Here is a 21200-nt window from a genome sequence, read left to right as displayed (position 1 = left end):
TGGAAGAAGTGTCTTCACTAACAAAAATCTGCTGAACAAGGGAAGTGGTCACCCATGCAAATCACTTTACATTAATTTTCCTTTCAAAACCAGGTTATTTCCATGCAGAAATCCTGTGTGTTCTTATGACATAAAAGTGATGGATGGAGGGAAAAATATGGTCCCCTGTAGTTATACCTTTTCTTTAAAGATCAGACATATTATGAACACAATCACTATAATTTAAATAGTTATTTATATCCTAGTCAAGAAATTCCAGGAACAGCCAGGGATTTTTCTGTGTAAGAGGCCATAGAAAAGGACTAGAAAGACATGTCTGTTCCTAAATAGTTCAAAGCTGGCATTTCAGTGGGTTAAAAGTCTTTTTAACTTTAATAGAATAAGATGCTGACATCAGTCCACCTAATATAGAAGAGCTACAAAATACCAAACATTCCCTTTTAAAGAGGCTTCTCAGGCAAGAAATTGGTTTTCTGAGTTTAATGTTTAGATTATTCAGGAAAGGAAATGTCAGTTGTTTTGTGTTAATCAAACCATTTGGTTTAATTTATATGTTTTGTTCTGTTTTCAAGGATTTAATTTCTTCACAGCTACATGAGAAATAATAATGCAAAATAAATGTATTGGAAAGGAAGGGCCTGCTTTGAAATTAAAAAAAGGGAAATGTGTTATTTTCAGAGTATTCCTCCCCCTTCCATCTTTTTTTATAGTTGAAAAAATCATTAATGTAGGGTTAATGCTATGAAGCGTTTTGATTTTGGTGGGAGTTACGCTTGCCAACATATTTGGCACTGCTTTCATCGGATGTGTTTAACAGTCATGCTAAATTGCTGTAGCCAACAACTAAAGATATTCCTCCTGTTTCCCCAGTGCAAATGCTTCCCTTAACTCTCTGCTATGCAAACATGCTGGTGATGAATTCTCATTTGTATGGAACTTGACTTGAGCAGCAGCTGGAGCTGGTCTGCTGTGATCACTTAGAGCCAGGACTGCAGCCAGTCCTTGGAAATATGGTCAAACTGAGAAGAATTGCCCCAAAACCTCAATGCAGAAACACCTCATCCTCACTGTGAGGGTGCTGAGGCGCTGGCACAGGGTGCCCAGAGAAGCTGTGGCTGCCCCATCCCTGGCAGTGTTCAAGGCCAGGTTGGACACAGGGGCTTGGGGCAACCTGCTCTAGTGGAAGGTGTCCCTGCCCATGGCAGGGGTTGGAACTGGATGAGCTTTAAGGTCCCCTCATTTCCCCATGGACATCACAGCAGATGGGATAGAAAGGATGGGTACCACCCCCCCCGCGAGGGACCACCATCACCTCCTGCGTGGCCAAGGCTGCATCCAAGCCATTTCTCTGGGCATATATTTTTACCTTAATCTTCCCTCCTGGTACTTCATCAGATCCCTCAACAAGCTGCAGACTTGAAAGCCAGCTCACAAATATTATTTATTAAAACATACTGCTGCTGTTGTCTCCCACTGAGCTCCCTCCAATGAGCTGCAGATCATTACAACAAAAGGAGGCAGAAAAAGGACCCAGAGGATGGACTTGCTACAGGGAGCGATGGCTCCTGAATGAGTCGCCTCTAATCAGCTCCTCTAGAATCAGATGAGCCGGTTGAACTTTCTGCTTGAAAGCCCTTTGGTGGTTCCCTTGGAGGTGAACTTCACAGCCTAATCCTCTTGCTGATATGCAGTGAGTGCTCCCAGGAAGCAAGGCCAGCAGTGTGGGGAGGGATGCTCTGTGCGCAGCACAGCCATGGCAATAACAAGCCGATGCTGAAATGGGCTCTTCTCAGCTATAAAAGTTGTCCTTAGCTACTCTCCAAGCTTTGACACAGTGGAGAGGGCTGAAGAAAGGTGTCAGAGCTGGCTTTTTGTTAAACTTCATTTTTAAGGTGTTTGTGAACCAGAGGCAGCGTTGCCAGGCTAATTGGGAGCACTCACAGCCATCGACAATCAAACATCACTGCAAGGATGCTGATGCTCTGAACTCCCTCAACTCCAGCTCTGGCTAATCAGCCTCAAGAGGGATGATCATACAGTGCTAAGATGTGGCATCCCTTTGGGGATGAAAGGATCGGGGAAGAGGAGGGTTTATGCTAGAACTACTTCACTTGGGGATGTTCAAAGCTCGTGTCTCTCTCTAAGTGACGAAGGGCACCTCCAGTGAAATTGCATTAACCTCCCACTTTAAGAGAATTACTGGGAGAAGCTGGATAGGTCTTTCTGTTTAAGTGAATTGCTCAGCATCTTGTTAAAAATGATGCTCCTGTTTAACTTCTGGGCCTTCTGGGGGCAGGAGGACATGGGCAGTGAAAACAAGGGTCAAAACTCAGGGTGCCAGCGATACACAAGTTTCAAGGGAAAAAGGGAGCCTTCCCTGCATTAGGCTTCTGCAATTCCCAATTGTGGAGATGCTGCTGATGGGATAGCTGACTTCATATGGGGAAAAAACCCCTGACAGCCAAAACAAGAGCGAAATTCTCTGGTGTTCAACCCCATTTATTTCAGTTTTATCTCCTTGACTCTGCCAGGGGGATTCCAGCATCTGGCATGGATGGATTTTAATTTGCCCATTTGTTGGCCTGTAAGAAACACACCACGATGTGACTTAATATCTGCACCCCCCTGAAACTGCAGCATATTAATGAAAACATGTGAACTGTGAGTATCAGTAAAAGGAATAATGGGAAAATATAAGTAAATCCCTTCTTGGGTCTTAATCAAGGCTGACAAAGCCTGGCTTCCCTTTGCATGGGTTTCAGGCTGCCATCACTGAGGCTGCTCCGAGCCAGATGCACTTGGAAGAATCTCTGATTCAGAATTAGTGGTGCGGCAGGTGGTGGAAGTGTCTTGTGCTGGTTTCAGATCCTTCCACAGACAGCTGGAGGAATGGGATGCAGCCTATACAAAGCTCAGCTGGGGGGTCAATGACTATTAAAAAGACAAGCCTTGGCCTGCATGAGCTTGAAGCTGTGTGCCATCTCCTCGTGTTCAACATGTGAATACCTAGTGTCACCAGAATATTGTTATTCTGATAAGTCTTTATCTTCTTTGGCTTCAGGAAGACAGCGAAAGAGAGAAAATGCACATAAAGATGTGGCCACAGAGCTATAAGTGTGTATTGTATTTTTTGACATAAATAATCTTTTTATCATTTTACGTTTTTCTTGACAGCATACCTGTGTGTGTGTTTGAGAGTGCATACACATACCCGGTAGATGTGCAAATATATCACATCTTCATAGAATCCCAGCCTGGTTTGGTTTAGAAGGGACCTTAAAGCTCATCCTGCCATGGGTAGAGACACCTTCCACTAGCCTGGGTTGCTCAAAGGCCTGTCCAACCTGGCTTTTAGTCTTTTATAACTTTATAACTTCAAGCAGTCTTTCATGTCTCCGCTCCAGTCACATATTCATTACACATAATGTTTACCAGTATTTCTCTGTCTGCAGTGCATAATTACATTATTCCGACTCCTATCTCTTATCTCCCCCATCTATTCAGTCAAATATAACTGGGGAGATCGTTATTAAAACGCAGAAAGCACAGAAATAAAATTAACCACAGCGCTCTGTGTGCTCAATACACTGAGGAAATAAAGGACCTTCCACTTCTAATAAAATCTGGATATGAATTGCCTCATAAGAGCTTAAATGAATTATATTCAGAGGCCGAAAAGAGAGAGCTCAGAGCCCTCTGACTGCAGGATGATGGCTCTTGTTGCCTTGATGTGCAGCACATGGAAACATACCATGAAAGCTTTGGAACCAGGTGTGATGTTCTGCTTAGAAAATGAGCTTCAGGACTTGATGAAGCTCTTATGTCACAGGTCCTCAGGTGGTTAAAGCTCCTCCCAATGAAATTTTAATCCCATTAAGGGTACCAGAGCTCTTCCTGAGGACTCAACCATCACTTTGGCTCTTGCATAAAGTCCCTTGATGGTAGAGAAAGGACCCTGAAGATGAGTGGTGGCTTCTCAACCTTGCGCTTGCCCTGCTCTCATCCTTCCAGTGTCCCATGAAGGATTTGAGGTATGAATATGGTTTGTAAGCTTTAAAGTGCTGGAGGATGAAGGCTGGTGAGGAACATGTCCCAGTCCCTCTTCCTTGTAAAGCCCCATTGTCCCCTCGTCGACAGCATGTACCCGCTGTCCCGGGATATCATCATTCTTGTGAGGTGCAGTTTGGAGACATGCTTTCTTTTACTTCTGTGTTTTATGGGGTGGGTTTTCTGTTTGGCACATGGAGTTAGCTGGAGCGAAGGGGACTGTGTGCTTAACTCAGCAATGGAGAAATTAGCACCCCACAAAGCCGAGGACTGCATGGTGCTTATTGATTGTTTCTCTTCAATATAAGCAGTGTAGCCCAGAGTGTCACACAGCCAAGGGAAGAGGAGACTGCAGAACTGATGTACTCCTGGTAATGAATAATCGTTACACTCCAAAGGAGTTTATTGTTATTATTACCATTAATTCTAGTTGTACAGTGCTCAGAAACATGGAAGGTGGAGATAGAGGAGTTCGTGACCTACATATTACAGGCTAGATTTTAGTCTGGTAATATGAGAAAATCAGTAATTTCTTAAGTGAGAAGACTGATAAAATCACTGACTTCAGAGGAGCAACATCATTGCTATTGTATGTTCAACAAGCTCACTGGAATGGTGCTGGAGAAGGGTCAAATCCCTCTTCTGTGTATCTTAAATCCAGGAATTAGTTTGACCTCTGTTTCCAGGTGGCAGAACGGAAGCAATTTATGGTATCCAGTGTTCACGCCTCCACTTGTGGACAGGATTTCTCTTTCTTGCCAACCTGCTCCTGTGCAGGCTGACATCCCCATCTATTCATTGTCCTCCTGATATTTTTCATACCCTGAAGTCAGAAGAAATCACCAAAAGTGGAGGAAAGAAGTCATCGAAAGACTCTCCAGCCATAGCATGGATGGGCTGACAGTCAGAGGTTTAATTCTCTCTTGAGCTGAACCAAGAAGTTGGGTTTGCTTTCTCCAGGAGCACTGCCTTTCCGTTTGGAGATGTTTCTATATTTCTTGGCTCAGATTGGAAGAAACAAATATCAGTGTATTCATGACCCTTCCAATGAAACCATCAGAGTGAGAAATTAAATCAGGCAGTTTAATTGGTTTGAAAGAGGAATTTTACATCTTATTGTAGACTTGCTGTTAATTCAACTAATTCCTGTTTATATAGTATACACTGCCGGTTTAGTTAATACTCTGAGGAGCAGGCTAGAAACATATATTTCTGGGACTGAAAGCCATTCCTGGGACACCCAGCAGCCACAGGGGCAGACCTGCTGGAAGTGATTTAAAACCTGAGGTTGTCTGCCCTCTATTTTGTCCTGTATTTTCTGCAGGCCACGACTGGTTCTCCCGTGTGTGCACAACTTAAAGGGCTGCATTAAAGAGCCCACAATACAGACCAGGGTAAGGTGGGTTTTTCCAAAGCACTCAAACAGGGTAGGGCCCTAACAGCACTGTTCTCTAGCAAAAATAACCCACTAACCCTGCCTGCCCCTGGAAAACTGGATCATAAATCTGGAGTGCTCTTTGATGACGAAGTGGGAAAGGAGAAAGCTCGTGTTCTCTTGTGAGAAGAAAGAGATGTTAATTCTTGATTAGGAAAGACAGGACATGGAGGCACTTCCAGCTGCATGGACATTATCTTGACATTGCCTCTCAAAGTTAAATGCCTAATGATGACAGTTACCATGAATTTGTTACATAATATGTTTTATCATGTTTCATGGTCCCTAGGGCTGATGTGCCAAAAACTTTCAAAGAGAATAAAAACATATGGATGGAGGCCTCCATCCAGGCCCATTCTATGTAATGTCTGGTTATTAAGAATATTGCTCAGCCAAAAAGTGGCACACGATACCCCTATGTTATAGGTTAAGCTTTAGCATGTTCTGTCTTCACAAATAAAAACATGGACAAGTGGATGGATCACCAAATGACATCCACAAAGATACCTGAGAACAGGACTTGGCTTTTTTCATTTTCTAGGCTGAAAACTGGGATGATTTTTTGGTAAGCTGCTGAGCCCTCTGCTCTTCCCATCTGTTTCACAGGATGCCAACACAAGGTCTGATTTCCATTGCTAAAATCAGTGTGAGTTTTGCTCAACACCTTCAACCATCAGAACTTCAGAGAAAGTTATCAGAACTCAGCAGGATTCAATTTTCAGTCCCTGGATTTCAATTTGACAACGATGATCTACAGGAAAAATGCAAATCAGCTTTTTGTTGCAGCCAGGAATGAGAGAGGGTGCTGAGAGCTCTCGTGTTGGTTGAAAGTGGTTTGGTGAAATTCTGCTTGAAGTGTGCTGGATGCATTTACAGGCAACGAGATGAGATGAGTAAACCTTCCTCAGCTTGGAATAGCCTCCCCCACCCCTCGTGTTTATCCACTTACATACAAGAGCGAGATTTTTTTCCTCTCTCATCTGTGGGTTCACTCTGTACACTTCTCATCTAGCAATCCACTTCACTATGGCAAAAAAGAACCAAAGAGGTTTCAGCTCTTCCCCTACCTCAGCCTTTTCTGCTTTGTAATGTTAATGAGTGATAATGCTTCATGATTTTTTTCACAGGCTATTGCTGCTGAAAATTGCTTTGGGGCGTTGGGATTCTTATTCACTGGGTATATCAAGAGATTTCTGCAAAGCAGAGGAATAAAGACCAAGGAAGTGGTGTGGCTGGGAATCCTATAATGTTCTGACCTTTACCTTATCTCAGAATCAATTTGTAAAGAGTGGGTCCTGTCCCCCCTCACCATGTCAGGGATGATGGGCAGCATCGCTCCCTCTCTCCTATAACTCACTATAACTCACATCCAAAAGTCAACAAATCCCATCCAAATTAAGGAGTTGTTGGGAACTGGACAAAGCTTTTGCTTTTCATGAGTAACTCAGCTTAAATCTATAGAATATAGGGCAAAGAGCGTATTACCTGGGGTGAAATTAGTTGTGAAGAGAGGCTGGGGCAGCTCTCTGTCTCCAGCCCTGCAGGCTCCTCACTGCTGCTGCCCGTGTGCCAGGCTCTGGGTAGGGGAGGGATCTCTGGGATTTGGATAACCAATATTTCTTTTGAAGTGGTGGTAGCAGAGGCATTAGTGCAGCCAGGAGGAATGGGAACGACTCTCTAATGTACCAAATAATTGATCTAATATGAGTCTGCAGTAGAGCACACCCCAGCCTCTCCTCAAGGCTCTAGTAAAGAAGATGTTTGGTACGTGGTGGCATTATCCCTAACACGTGCATCACTGTCAGGGAGCGACGGCCAGAGCCTGTGCAGGGGAGATGAGGGAAGGTAATATCTGAAATCATTTTGCCTTTCAATACAAGCCCAGCAAGTCCCTTATCACTCCCCCAGCACCAGCACATGTATAAATACAGACACCGGGATTTCTTTCCCAGAGCTTTTGGCTTCTCTCCCTTACTTCAAGCCCCCACTTTTGTAGTCCCATAGAGGATTTGGAATAGGAGAGGCTGCACAAGTGATACTGCATGGCCAGATTCAAACCCATCAGGGCAACCGGTGTCCCCTAAGTGCTCTCAATACAGTGAGAAACAGCCTGTATCATGGAGTGCTGAGGCTTTTGCCTTCTCATTTTGGCACTGAGAAAATGCTTTTGGGCCTTTTCTGTCCTTCGTCATCTCCCGAGGGAGCTGGACACTGGTGAAAACAAAACAAGAGCTATCTAATATGTGGACAAGGCGTAGTACCTTCACTGCCAACATCCATTTGGAAGGATGCTTTAAGGCAGCTGTATCCCAAGCTTGCAGAGGCACTGGCAAGGGATTTCTAGACTAACAGTGTACTGTTTCTGAAGTGATAGCAGCTCTGGATATTAAACAGCCTTTAAGGGAACAGGAGCAGCTGCACAATGTTTTTGTAGACCAAAGGTGCAGCTCTGGCAGCACTAAATCTGAAAAGTCAACAAGCAGATTAAACAGTACACTTTAGCTCTTAAAGCTGAGCTACCCAGCCTGAGGCTTGCCAATGAAATTGGTTCTGAGAGACCATAATTGAAAGGAAATCTGACATTTCTAAATCTCACAAGGTTTGGAAGTCTCTGGTGAACGCAGACTGGGTGATGGGCTGTGTGTGTTAGGGTGTGAATGTCCATCCTGTGATGAACCGTTTAACCTTTCTTGTAATCATCTGTCTTGTTCAGTATTACTATAGTAATTAGCACTTGTTTGCATCAAAATCTAGAATAAGCTTATTAATTACATCTACTATACTACATCTAATAATTAATAAGCTTATTAATTATTACATCTACTTTACTTTGCCCTTTTGCCTGTATGGAGAAGGGTGAGTGTGTGTCTGGACTGGGGTTTTGATCCTTATTTGTTTATTGTATCATGCAATGAGTTCTTCCATCCTACAGGTAACCAGCTTTTACATCCCTTCCTTGGAGAAATTCTGCTCTGAAGTGTCTCTCCCCCATCATCTTCTACCAGATTTGGAGTCTGGCCTTGGTCAGCACCATTTAAGGTTCGGTTCAGCATCTGAATATTGAAATACTCTCACCAAGGTTTGGGGGTTTCTGTGGGAAGTCCCAGCCCTGCAGTGCAGACTGAGTTAACAAAGTGGATTCTACCACTTGCCCACAGTGCTTTTGGATGCCACATAACCCAGCGCACTGCAGTAGTGAGTGTTTAGGGGGATGGATTTCTAGATGAGAAAGCACACCTATGAACCAGAGAGGAAGAGCTAGAATCAGCCCCCAGTGGCTAATTGAGCTGCTGGATGCCAGCTGGACAGGAGATCAATGCAGAGATATACCACAGTGATTCTATAAAGAATGGAGACGTGTTGCACGTGCAAATATGGTTGGAAATGTCACTGCAAACCCATTGCTCAAGAAAAGGGCAGTGCAACAGCAAGAGCTCTCCCTTTCCATCTACCCAGCATAGAACAGATTTTGCTCGAAGTGCCAACCTTTATTTCTCAGAAACAATTTCACTTCTTTTTTCGTTCCCTGGACATAAATGCATCTGTTTTCTTTTGTTACTCAGAAAAAAACCCGAGGAAACAAACTCTCACTTATTCCCATTGTTCAACTTTTGATAAAACTATAGCTTAGAAAACTCTACATATTAATAGTGTGAATCACTTAAGTGAGGTACATTATGTTTTCAATTTCCATGATGCTTTTAGTGCAGGCAACTTATCAGGGACTGCCGTTTAATCTGTTGTAGCAATCTTGAGCATTAAAGCCAGGTTATTTCACAAAGGGATGTATTCCTTTCAGCGGGGAGGTTAATATCACCCGTGATTATATTTGACATTTGGGCCCGGTGTATTATTTTTCATACCGTGTCTGAATGTAACTACCCACTCTTTGCATGAGCAGTGTTTGAAGTGGGTACATTTCAAATATCTGCACATATCCAGAAGTGTCATCCTCACAGCCTCAGCACTGTAAATAAGAAAAGACAATTTAATGAACCAAATGGGGAGGGTGAATTCAGGAAATGAGATTTTCTCTAGTGGGTAAGCAAGCAGAAGAGAAATAGTGTTGTTGTGCGTGCATGCTGAAGAAAGTACATAAAGGGAGTGGGTGCTGTGCTCCATGGAGGAGCAGATGATCTTAAGGTCCTTTCCAACCTAACTATTCTATGATTCTATGATCTCTGGAGCATCGGTACTCAAAAGCATCCCTGAACAAACACTACTGAGATGCAGCTCCCGTGCAGCCAGTCCTCCCACCTTTTTGCAGAGGTTCCTTTCATAATACAACCCACAGTACGGCTTAGAGCTCTGCTTTCACCAAGAAACAGGGATGTATTTGAAAAGACAGGTCCAGAAATGTCTCAGACTGAACAATACTTCATGTCCTTCAAAGCCAATGGTGGCTGTCAGTGCAAGGATGCTTGAGTATGAACCTAAAAGGACTCTTCAGAGCTGAAGCTCAGCACTGGCTTGGTGAAGATCCTAGTTCTCAGTTAGGGTAAGTGGCTTTTGTTTAGCATTCAAGGGAGCCTGTGTCATGTACATCAGTGATTCATTGATTCTCTACATTCATCTCTACATGAGATGAGACTCATTCTCTACATGAATACATCTGCCAGCATTAGCTGTTACCTCTCTGTTCCAACCCCACTTGTTCCCTTTAGTCTTTGGTAAGAACAGGCTATTGAAGGTGAAGCTCTAGATGCCATTTTTGGACACAAATTACTTGAGAAACAAGATCTTGGCAATACATAGATCAATACCAATACCAGTGCCTTTCCACTTACGATGTTAGCTCCTTGGTCCTGTTGCTGTGGCCAGCTAACTGTTTGCAATTCAGAGAAGCCAGCAGGGCCTTGATGTAGCCTTTGGATGTTCATGGTTTTTTAGCTGGCTGTCCTATTTCAGGTTTTGTTTGTTCAGCCTTAGAGCCTTAGTTATGTCTTAATGAACTATGAAAACAGAGCAGCGGACTGAAAGGGAAGAATAGGACATGAGGAGACAGCAGTGCAGGAGAGGGAAAGAGTAAGTGGAATTAAATTACCAACAATTTCTGAGGCATGACAATGCATTAGTGGATTTCACGGAGGATTCAAACAACTGATCTTGAAAAAAGTCCTCTTCCCAAAATTCCATATCATCAAATGTCATTTCCACAGTCCCTTCCTTCGATTTATTTTCAAAGCCAGCTGGTAATGCTTCCATAATCTCTTCTGCCTTTGTCTTTTATCTGTTCATAACATTGAGACTATACTGGAGGAAGGACCCCAAACAGTGATGGCAGCAATTCTAACCTTCATTTCATGAAGGGGACTGTGTGGGATCACAATATCAAATCTAAGCAGCCAATAGAATAAAGAATACCCAGTTTCCAGCTTCTCTGAGCACTGCCTGGGTAAAGACACCAACACACAGGAGCAGAGCCAACTGTTCTTTGCTACCTTGCATAGCCCAGTTCTCCATGGGGAGACTGATGGATAATAGAGGATCTCCTGCAAGGGAGAGCTCTACTTGACAAGTCCAAAAGTAGAGGTAATAGAAATGTAGAGCTTCACCAAAATGAAGTCATCAGGATTAATTGCAAAACTCCCTGAACTCATCAGGGCTAGGATTTCAGTCGGGAATTCCCCTATTGCTTTAGATATACATTAATACAGTCATAGAAAACAGGGTGAGGAGAGGGAATCAGGACATGACATGACAGAAATCCATCCCTCTATCTGGTATATCTGATCTATCATTTCCTATTGTGGTTTCACAAATATCATAACCTTGGAGGCTTCACTATTCCCCACACAATTGGCTCCATTGCTTCAGTGTCCTTACTGCTAGGGAGGTTTCTCCAATACTTAACCCCTAGTATGAGTTGGTGAGGTGATCCCTCCTCCTTGTCCCCAAACACATATGCCTCTGCATGCGGACCTGGTTCCAACGGGGATTGCTGTATTTGTATTGCAGGGAGTTTTATGACATTGCCCCTGAAGAGTTCTGTAGCATTTTGCAGAGCTCCAAGTACCAGAGCTCCTTGAATCTTTCCCTTAAGTGTTCCTTTTGCTGTCAGGAAATAATATTAGAAGAGTGTGGTTCTGACTTCCACTCTTTCATTTGGAGCCTGTGATTCATGTTTTATAGCATCCTGCTCCCATTACCACCAGCTCTGCTTTCGTGGGGTCCGTTCTGCAGCATCTCAAACAACAGGAGGACTAATGAGCTTCTATGTCCCATGGTTTTGGATCCTTTATCCCATATCTGTCCCCTTTGATTTCAGTAACCTTGATCCTGTGTCCTGTGTTGTGGCCATCCTGTCCAGACAAGGCAGGGCAGTAGGAGAGCAGCTCTCCAGTTGCATGGATGCAGACTGGTCCACCAGCATGTGCCAACTGGTCAGCAGCACCTTGCCAACAGAAGATGTCATGGATGAAGCTTTCTGGATTGTTTCATTCACTTTACTCAGGCCAAAATTTTCACAAAGCTCATAATTGAGACCCTTCCTTCTACCCATAACAAAGTGATTTTAAACACTGGTAGTGAACTGAACATGAGAAGCAGCCGGATCAACCAGCACAGTTGCAGAAACCTCATCTCCTTTGGAAGCCAGGTTAAAAATCAAGCTTCAAGGATTTTGAAAGTGCAGGGAGGGGATTCAGCTGCAAATGATGCTACAGATTCCTACCAGGGGGTGCTTGTGAATGCCATTTGGTTAGAGCTTGTCAGTGTTGTGGGGGGGAACAGTTGGGCTTGTTAATGAAAATGCCTTTTCTATCAACACGCAACTAGTTTGCAAGGCAAAACAAAATAATGATTTGTGAAAAAAGGAAAAGATTTCTCTACTATCACAGGATCTGATTGTGATGTGATGGAGCGAAATGTCATCCCGAATGGACCTGTTGGAAGGAAACGGGTTATTTATAGCCATACTTCATAAAAAGAGGTCAGAGCAATTGTCTGAATTGAAGAGAAGCTCATTAATTTTTTCTCTCCCTTCCTTCTGCCAGTGCAAACAGCTGCTCTTGGGCTGTGCTCAGCGTGGACCTCTCCGCAGACCAGCAGTGCTGCTGTACCGGTGGCAGGCTGCATGCATGAAAGCTGCCATTGCTCTCCTCCTCAAGGATGGTCCTCAGAGGGGAATGAGCCCTCCAGCCTCAGCGGCAAGGATGGGACTTTCCTAGTAGGTGGCAAAACCATCAGATAGATCAGGTTATTTCATTTATTTGGTTAGAGCAGGAGGCAGTGAATTAGGGACATCTGAGAGTATCCAGTGCTGGTGACTTCCATGGGTTTGTGTGCTACAGCTGGGGTTTCTATCTAGGGCATCCACTGCAGCATCAGCTCCACGCAGTGTCACTAGCAAACCCTGCCATGCTCCATCTCTTCTGCTGCAAGAATGAGCTGAGTTGCCCTCTCCTGTCTCAAAACAAATGGTCTCAAACCAAATCATCATTTTTCTAAGCACTTTGGTGAGCTTTGCAATAGTCAGGGTATGAGTTACTGAGAGGCTGAGCTCTGCTTGACTGAGCCTTCCGTTTTCTGGGAAATAAGATAAAGGCTGGCACAGGCTTTGCATTGCTAATTCACACACAGTAAATGAGCTGGCATCCCGTGCAACAGGCGTTGATGAGGTGCTAAAACGCTGCCTGGTTTTGCACAGTGATAAGTGGGATCAGAGCAGGGATAAATGGGATCAATGTTACTGAACATCTCTCCTGTGTGAAATCTGTCTGGGCATGGTGATGAAGGGGAACATCATCACCTCATCTTCACTTCTGAATAATGCACCCCAACCTCATTCCCAGGCCAAGAAGCTTCAGGATACTTTTCCCATGGATGTGTGCAATGGGAATGGACGTTTTCAGGCTGTGTTATGGACTCAGGTCATCACAAGTTGGCCTCAAAACCATTCCAGAATCCTGATTGCTCCCACCTCTACCAAACCGATTTGTGCCTGCAGTTCACCTTCTGTAGCTGGAAAGTGTTCAGCATCATACCCACAAGTCATCTTGCAGCACAAATGAAGCCAAAAAGCCCAGTTAAAACATGATGGAGAGGAATGCTCCTGACAATTCAATTAATGCAGGGACTGAGAGATAAAAATCCAGCAGAAGATGTTACATCCATTTGTACAGATGGTACTTACTATGTAGATCAATAGTACAATATGGCACTTTCCTTGAGCCCATTTAGTTGCCCAAGGAGAGCTAAGGGTGTGTGCCTGTGCTTAAATCTTCAACCTGGCTTTTATTTTCAACTGTTCAATCCCAGCACCACTTCAAACTGGTTTTTGTACAAATAATATGAAAACAACAGTAAGTCCTTCATCATGAAGTACAGAAACATTATTCTTCTCTCAGGTTTCTTTATAAGTCATCATGTATTATGGCTGCAAAAGCAAACACTAGTCTGCCTGTGTGCCCACTAAATCATATTAAGCTCCTATAAAACACAATGCTTTCCCCATGGACATGAAGTTCTGGCTGAGAAGCTGAAGGATACCAGGAATTGACTAAAAAAGTGAAGGACTTCTTGTTTTTGCAAGCTTTAATTTCTTGAAATCCACCAAATCAAAGCTCTGTTGCTGCTCGAGCCATCTGCTTCCTATTGCTGGTAACGAAGGCCAGGCTATTTAGCTCCAGCCTCCAATTTTGCTCTTCATGATTTGCTGCCTAATCAGAGCTGCTTCACTGGGGAAAATAACTGTTTCCATGTGCAAGCCTGGCCACAATGTGCTTTGCTTCAACTGCTTGGCTGCTGCGTGTGCATGATGCGTCCATGTGCCAGATGCAAACAGCTGTGAAACCTGCGCTGCAGAAATGCAAGTGCTTTGCTTTTGGTTATTCCCTTTCTTTATCCTGACAGTTTGGGTGGTTGGTTATGCACTGTGGGAGTTGTTTGGTGTGTCAGGTCCTTGGGGCTGTGAGGAAGCTGGGTTGAGTGATGCTGTGGGTTGAGCTGAGCTGTTCCCCGAGGTGAGAACTGGGGTTGCTTGGGGTAAGAGAAGCAAAGCCCAGGCTGGGTTTTTCCTATGGGGAGAAAAGTGTGAGCAAGCCACAGATCTTTCTCTTGCAGCCTCTGGCAGTGCAGCCCCATCGGAGGGTTTGCTGTGGTCTGGTAAGAGGATGAGGGAGGGGGAGAATGGGAGATGGAGGTTCCCAAGGAAGATGTATCTTGGAAAGAACTTGCTTGTGCTCAGAAACTTAAGTATTTTTCCTTGATCTTGAGGGGCTGGTCCCCAGGCTCCTGCCTCCATCACCTTCTCTTCTGAAGGGCTGGATGATTTCCCATCCTCCCAGCACTCACCAAGGTCTGGATACCTTTCAGTCCCCCTTCAGTACAACTTTCAGTCTCCCTCTTCTTCTTTCCTCCCACTTCTTCCCCAAATACTGATGCAGAATATTAGGATTACAGATTTCTCCAAGAGAACAATATTTTATAGGCATGATTATCACCATTTAAAGTCACGCTGCCACAGGATCAATAATTACCAGGAAGCAAAATTAGTTTCAGTCTGATGCACTGAGGTTTTGTTCAGCAAAAGGAAAGTGAAGATGTTTGTTTTGGGGTGGCTTTTTGGAGGGTTGGTTGTTTGCTCATATTTAAGATCTCATCCATCTGGACAGGGACCAGAGAAGCTTATCTGGATCTCTGTGTTTCTTTCCCCTTGCGTACGTACCTTGTAATGACTACAGAAGGACAGCTTCTGCAGGAGGATTTTGTAGCTGCATTCAATCACTGCTAGTAATTATTACAGCATCTGTAACTTCTATTTAAATGGAAATCTACAACAACTGGTGCTAGAACTTGGGCTATGTCTCCTCTTTGCCTCTGAAGCCCTGTACTGTCCCTAAGGCAATGAGGACAAGTGTGTCCCAAGGTCTGTCTGGGTAGTGGTGGGGCCTGAAAAAGAAATAAATACTTGAGGCTTGTGTAGCAGCTACCAAACCTGCCATTTGGTCCTTTTTTACGTGAGGCTTTTTGATGGGAGGCAGCTGAAGTGGAGTTTGGGAGACCAGGGCTCTTTCTGAGGCACATTGGGGTGGTTGCGTGTTGGCTGTCTGCCTTGGGGAGAAACAGTGCTACTAAAAAGCTAGTCCACATAAAGTTGGGGGTGCAATATCGGTCTTTTTGTGGTTCAGGAAACCTATTTGTTGGTGATGCCAGCTTTGTTTTATGCAGTGGAGTGTTTATTGTCTGTGTCAGAGACATTCAAGCAGGAGCCCTTGGAGACATCACACCCAGCAAGAAGGGCAGATGTCATTGTTTCTTCCTTTTGTGTTACTCTTAATCCCACCGACTCCTAGGAAGGCATAGAAGCAGTAAAACTTTCTCTGTATGCAGGGAATAGGCGTTATTAGCACGAGCTGGTGATGGTACCTCCTCACATGTCAATGTTTGACTGGAGGTGATGTGGGGGTGGCATCAATTGCGCTTCGGCTTTGATGCATTGTCACTTCAAAGCATGAAACTCCCCCAATAGCTCAGGCTCGGCGCAGATGTTGGCAGGTGATTATAAATCCACCCAGAGACAGGAAAAACCCAGTCTGTGGGGAGAGCTTCAAAGCTGAAGCTGAGGCTATTGCAAATGTTATCAAGTATTTCAAAGTCTGTCAAATGGGAGCTATGATGCTTTTGGATCAGGTTAAGGAAGATGTGGGCTAATTTTGTAAGACTCCAGCACTTCTTGTGGGTTCTGGACTCTCTTTTAATCTTTAAATAGCTGCGTTTTCAATAAAACAATCCAAGAAACCTGACAAAAGCAAGTGATTCTCCATGCACTTGGTTTGAATGCAACTCCCAAATGATTGCAGCTGATGGAGGATTTCTCCTTTAGCTGGTGGTTTGCTGCTTTGTCTCCCTCCCTGCTAGGAGCTGGTTTTGAATTTACACAGTGGATTTTCTGGTGGCAGGTGGCAGCTGCTGCTTCTTTAATACCTTTCTCTGCTAAATTAAAATCCTAGTGGGTCACCACAGGGGGAAACACGCTCCAATGTTTGGTGTTTCTTTGTCTTCCCTATGCATGCTGAAGAGTATCACCACACTCAGCCTTAGAGAGGAGTCTGGACCTTCTTGACTGATGCATCTTCAGCAGAGCTTCTCCCTTTCTTATCATGGAATCATAGAATGGGTTGGGTTGGAAGATCTTAAAGATCATCTGGTGCCAACTTTGTATCTCCCCCACCTTCATCAAAGTACATTCCAAGTGGCCTATTTCTTGCCATGATTCACACTTGTTAACATTGCTTTATCTGTCTCTGTCCTCCTGTCTAAGTTTAGTCCTATGAGTCACACCACAGATTTTTGACAGGCAAATATTTATTGCCTATTAGCTGGTGTAGGAGCCTGCTCCGCACATCGCAAGGACCAACACGTCTGCTTCTGCTCCGGCTTCATTAGTGGTGTCAGTGTGAATAGATGAACAGCTTTGGACTTGTAGGGAAAGACTTTTAGCAGCGTGTGTGACCACAGCCAACAGCTCCCCTAATTAAAGTGTAGTGAAGGACCAAGTGCTAATGGAGTGTCAAGTGAAACACTTCTGTAGCAGGGTTTTTCCTTCACCTTTTCCTTTCCTGGGCTTCTTGAACCTCCCCATTGCAAGCTAACGTGTTACTTGCTTAAAAACCTGTCAAAATCACGAGGAAAGAATAATAATGTTGCTCAGCTGCATGATTTTCCCGCTTTATGCCAAAGCATTGTTTTTTAAATGATTTCAGCCATCAAAGCTTATTTAGCAGAGACTAAAATTCAAAGCAAGTTTAAGAAAAGGTAAAGAAGCATTTAGCTTGTTTTAATTTCAGTTGTCCAGGTGGGAGTTAGTGTGAATGAAATAGAAAAATACATTTGGGTACAAGTGGTGGTAGAAGAAAACCTCTCATTCCAGGAGCCTAAAAATCAACACTTACTTATGTAGCCATCATGTTCTGCAGGAATCTTTTATGTAAGCAACTTAAAGAGCCCAAGACAACACAGAAATGATGCAAAAGAGAAATATCCTGCTTTATAGCAGCTCTAGACCTGTGGAAGTAGGTAACTGCTGGTTTTGAAGGCAGTTTGCAGCATGGGAACTTTAGTTTGGTCTCTGCATTAGCTTGCAAATCTTGTATATTTAGGCATCTAAAGATGGCAAACAAGGGTCATTGCACAGGAGTGAAAGAAAAAGCTGGTTTGGGATTTCATTTTGTAATAGTTGCTGGATCTCTTTTCAGTTAGAATAAAGCATTTCTCCCAGCAGTGAGCCTTGCACTTTTCCTGGGTTTCTAAAATGAGTTCATGAGCCTCCAATAAGGGAAACCGTGTGAATCACTAAAATACCATGTTTGCTGATGAGTCTCCGTTGTGAAGCTCGTTCACAGGCTGTGAGATGCTCGAACTCTGAAACAGCATTTTCCCCTGATGGATGTTTGCAAATGGAGAAATAGCAGGACTCAGCTTTATTGCTTTCCCTGTCTGCTGCTTGGGGGGTGGGAACAAAGTCCTCAGGAGGAGCCTCTTAAAGCTGTTTCACAACCACCAGGTTCAGATCTGCAACAGGTTTGGTTGATGCTGGAGTGTGCAATGACACTTCTCTGGCTGCAGTGTTGGTTCAGCAGCATCACAAGTTCTCTCCTGAGAGCCTCTTGGAGGTTTTCCAACAGGAGTTGTTCCCATCTCAGCTTAGCCAAAGCTTTTCTGTTTTATATAGGTTTATATTTCCTACTGTCTGTGCAATACATGGTGGATCTAGTCCCCAAGCACCCTTGGGTGGGATCCTGGGAGCAGATACTGAAAACCAGCCATGGTTCTTTCTGCATCTGCACAGCAAAGGCACTCATAGCTTGGGTGTAACATCTGTATGTTCAGATGTTAATATACACAGGACTTAAGGCAATATTCCCAGTGTAAGTAAAGTATGTAAATGCACTGGTGTTTATGTGAGTGTGCTAACAAGGGTATGCAGATCTGCAGGGGGGAATATTAGCATATCATATTCTCATGCTGCAGAGGAACCCCAGCAAGCATCTCCCTTCACTTTCAAATGAAAGCCTTGTTAAGGGGTAAAGGAGAGGAGATTCATTGCTGAAGTTTGCTGTATTCTGCCCCAAGAAAGCTCAGCAGGAGGATGGGATTCATCCTGCCATGAGCATAGAAAACTGGGGGAAAGAAATAAGCCTGAATCAGGTTCAAGTAATTAATGAATGAACTCTCCTCCTCCCCAGCCTCGGAGGGAATGGAGCTGCTTCTGGGTTGAGGTGACGCTGAAGCTGGTTATTTCATAGAGAATTTGTCCAGGGCTCATTTAAACAAATACAAGTCAGGCTCTGAAGGGACAAGTAGTTTTTGTTATTGTTTTTTCTACCTTGAAGTGCTGCCTTTAAGCTGCCAGGAAGGTCTCTAAAAGCTTTGATGGGATAATAGGGAAAGCAAAGCCTTTTTGCCTCTGAGCAGGGCAGGGAGTTATTGTGCAATCCAGTAATGCTTTAAAGGGTTACTTGGTGTTGAAAGTCGACATTCTGCACCCTTTTCTGCTGGGGCAGAAGCATTTTGTGGGCTGTAGTGACAGACAAAGCCCTGTGTTGCATCTGAAGTTGGGATATTTACCTCTTCTCTCTTGTTTTGTCTCCTGCAAAAGAAAAAAGGAAATTAAATAAGGCCCAGTCATCCTGGTGGTGAAAAGTGAAAGTCTCTGTTTTCCTTCTTAAGTTTTGTCTGGAGTTAATTGTGTGATTGGCTAATCCAAGTGCTCTTGGAAGGAATAGGAATTTGGGTCTATGCAGCCGGTTTGCATAACGCTTGTCACTAACACTTGTTAGAAGGCAGCGTTCTGAAAAGGCCTTGGCTCTGATTCTGTTGATGCTGGCCAGTGTTTGACACCTTCCCAGGGGACTGCCCAGATGCAGAGATTCCTGAAGACATAGAGGTCTTCATCTGAGAGGAGTCTGGGTTCTTATCAAACAAAAAATGGTCTTCAAAGTTGCACATGCAATGGTGCATTTTGTGTCAAGGCACAAGTCTTGGGAGGTGTATGGGAAGAATTCCCCTAAAAGCAAGCTGGAAAAGGGTTTCATCCAAAAGCCCATGGAAAAGTAATCACTATTTTCTTCTAAATTCTTGCTGCTTAAAATCTAATTTGATAGTGTATGCATTAGTTCCAGCAGCAAAAAGCCTTAGTTCTCTTAAATACCTTTATTTCTCTAAATAATTCTTCAGTGCTTTATGTGTTTTCTAACAGCTCCTATTTCACCAGCCTTTCCGCACAGCTCGGTGAATAGGTCAGAGCCTCTTACAAGCTTAAAGCAGGTGATGGAGATTACAAGGGCAACTTGACCTATCACTGAAACACAGTGATGCTCAGGGAAGGAATGCAGCATCCCTTCAGTCACGCACTGCCAGGATGCCTCTGGCTTCATGGGATCACAGGGCTGAAAACCAGGGATGTAAACAGTTTCGGGGCTAGGGGAGATGTGAGCAAAGAGGGATGTCAGCGAGTGGAGAAGCCCAGGTATAAATGTTGCTATGGAGCCTGTAAGGAATCCAGTGATCCCATTTGCCATGGAAACCAGCAGATGGATTTGGAGGGTGCAGAAGGTGCTTGCATCTGAAATGTATGGCCAGGGAAGGACTCTTGGAGCTGGGCTTACAGTGCTTGTCACGTTGGATATATAGATTTCTGCTCCCTGTGAGCTGAGCGCAGAGACCTGGAGGAATACCCTGAGCAGGGGAAGTTATTGAATCCACCAGATTGAAACCACCATCGTAAAATGCTCTTTTCCACCTGGGTGTATTGACAGTTGGAGCCCGGGAGCAGCCTGAGGATGACAGTCAACAAGAAACAGGGGAACAAAAAGAGGGAAGAAAAACCCAGTAGTGTTTTCTTGCTAAAACTAAGTGTGGATGCTGCATGGGAGTCAAGAGAAATAAAACAAGCAAATCTAAGGTGTCATGGGAGAGAAGGGAGAAGTGAGCATTTTTCTAATCCCTGAATTTGACAGCCAGTTTATACGAAATAAGCTCTGAAGGCTTCTGCTTCTCCCCAAGGTGTTTTCTTTCTAACTAGATCTATAGATACACTAATTAGCCAAAGGAGAAGCACAGGAGTTAATCCCTAATCATGTAAATGTGTTGTTTCAATTAATTAATGCACGTGGCACTTGTGATAGGCACCCTAAGGAAAGACAGGCGAGAAGAATCATATTTAACAGTCTACTCCCATTTATTCCTCCAAACATGAATGGTGACAAACCTATCCATAATCTTTCTCCATAATTCAGTGTTGCTTGGCAGTGCTGGCTTGTAAATTAGCTGGAATCACAGGCTGGAAATGATAGTTTTGAGGAAAATAAACACCCAAAATGAGTTTACTTGATGACTCAGTGAAGGGATGTAAACAAGGGAGAAGCAAAACACTGTTTTCTGCATTGGTTGGTTTGGGAATCTCTCTCTGGGATGGTGCTGGGACCAGCACCCTATGGATGCTGGAGCTAGGCTTGGTGGGGCTTTGCTAGTCTATGTGCTCAGTCATGTAGGGGCATGGCTAGAGGCAAGTGGGGAGACTGGGAAGAAGAAAACAAGTCACTGAAGAGTGTATTTTCAGCCATTAAGAAAATTCTTCTCTTAATAAGGACCTTATTGACCTTCTTTAACCAGCTCTCAAGTCAGGGCCCCAGCCTCGTGCAGCGCAGTCAGAGATGGCTCCAATTTCTACTGTTTTTCACCAAATGACAGCATTTCAGCTCAGACAGTCACTGCA

The sequence above is a fragment of the Strigops habroptila genome, chromosome 13 (genome assembly GCF_004027225.2).
Source record: "Strigops habroptila isolate Jane chromosome 13, bStrHab1.2.pri, whole genome shotgun sequence".
NCBI classification, from domain to species: Eukaryota; Metazoa; Chordata; class Aves; order Psittaciformes; family Psittacidae; genus Strigops; species Strigops habroptila.
Note: the sequence above shows the minus strand (reverse complement) of the source record.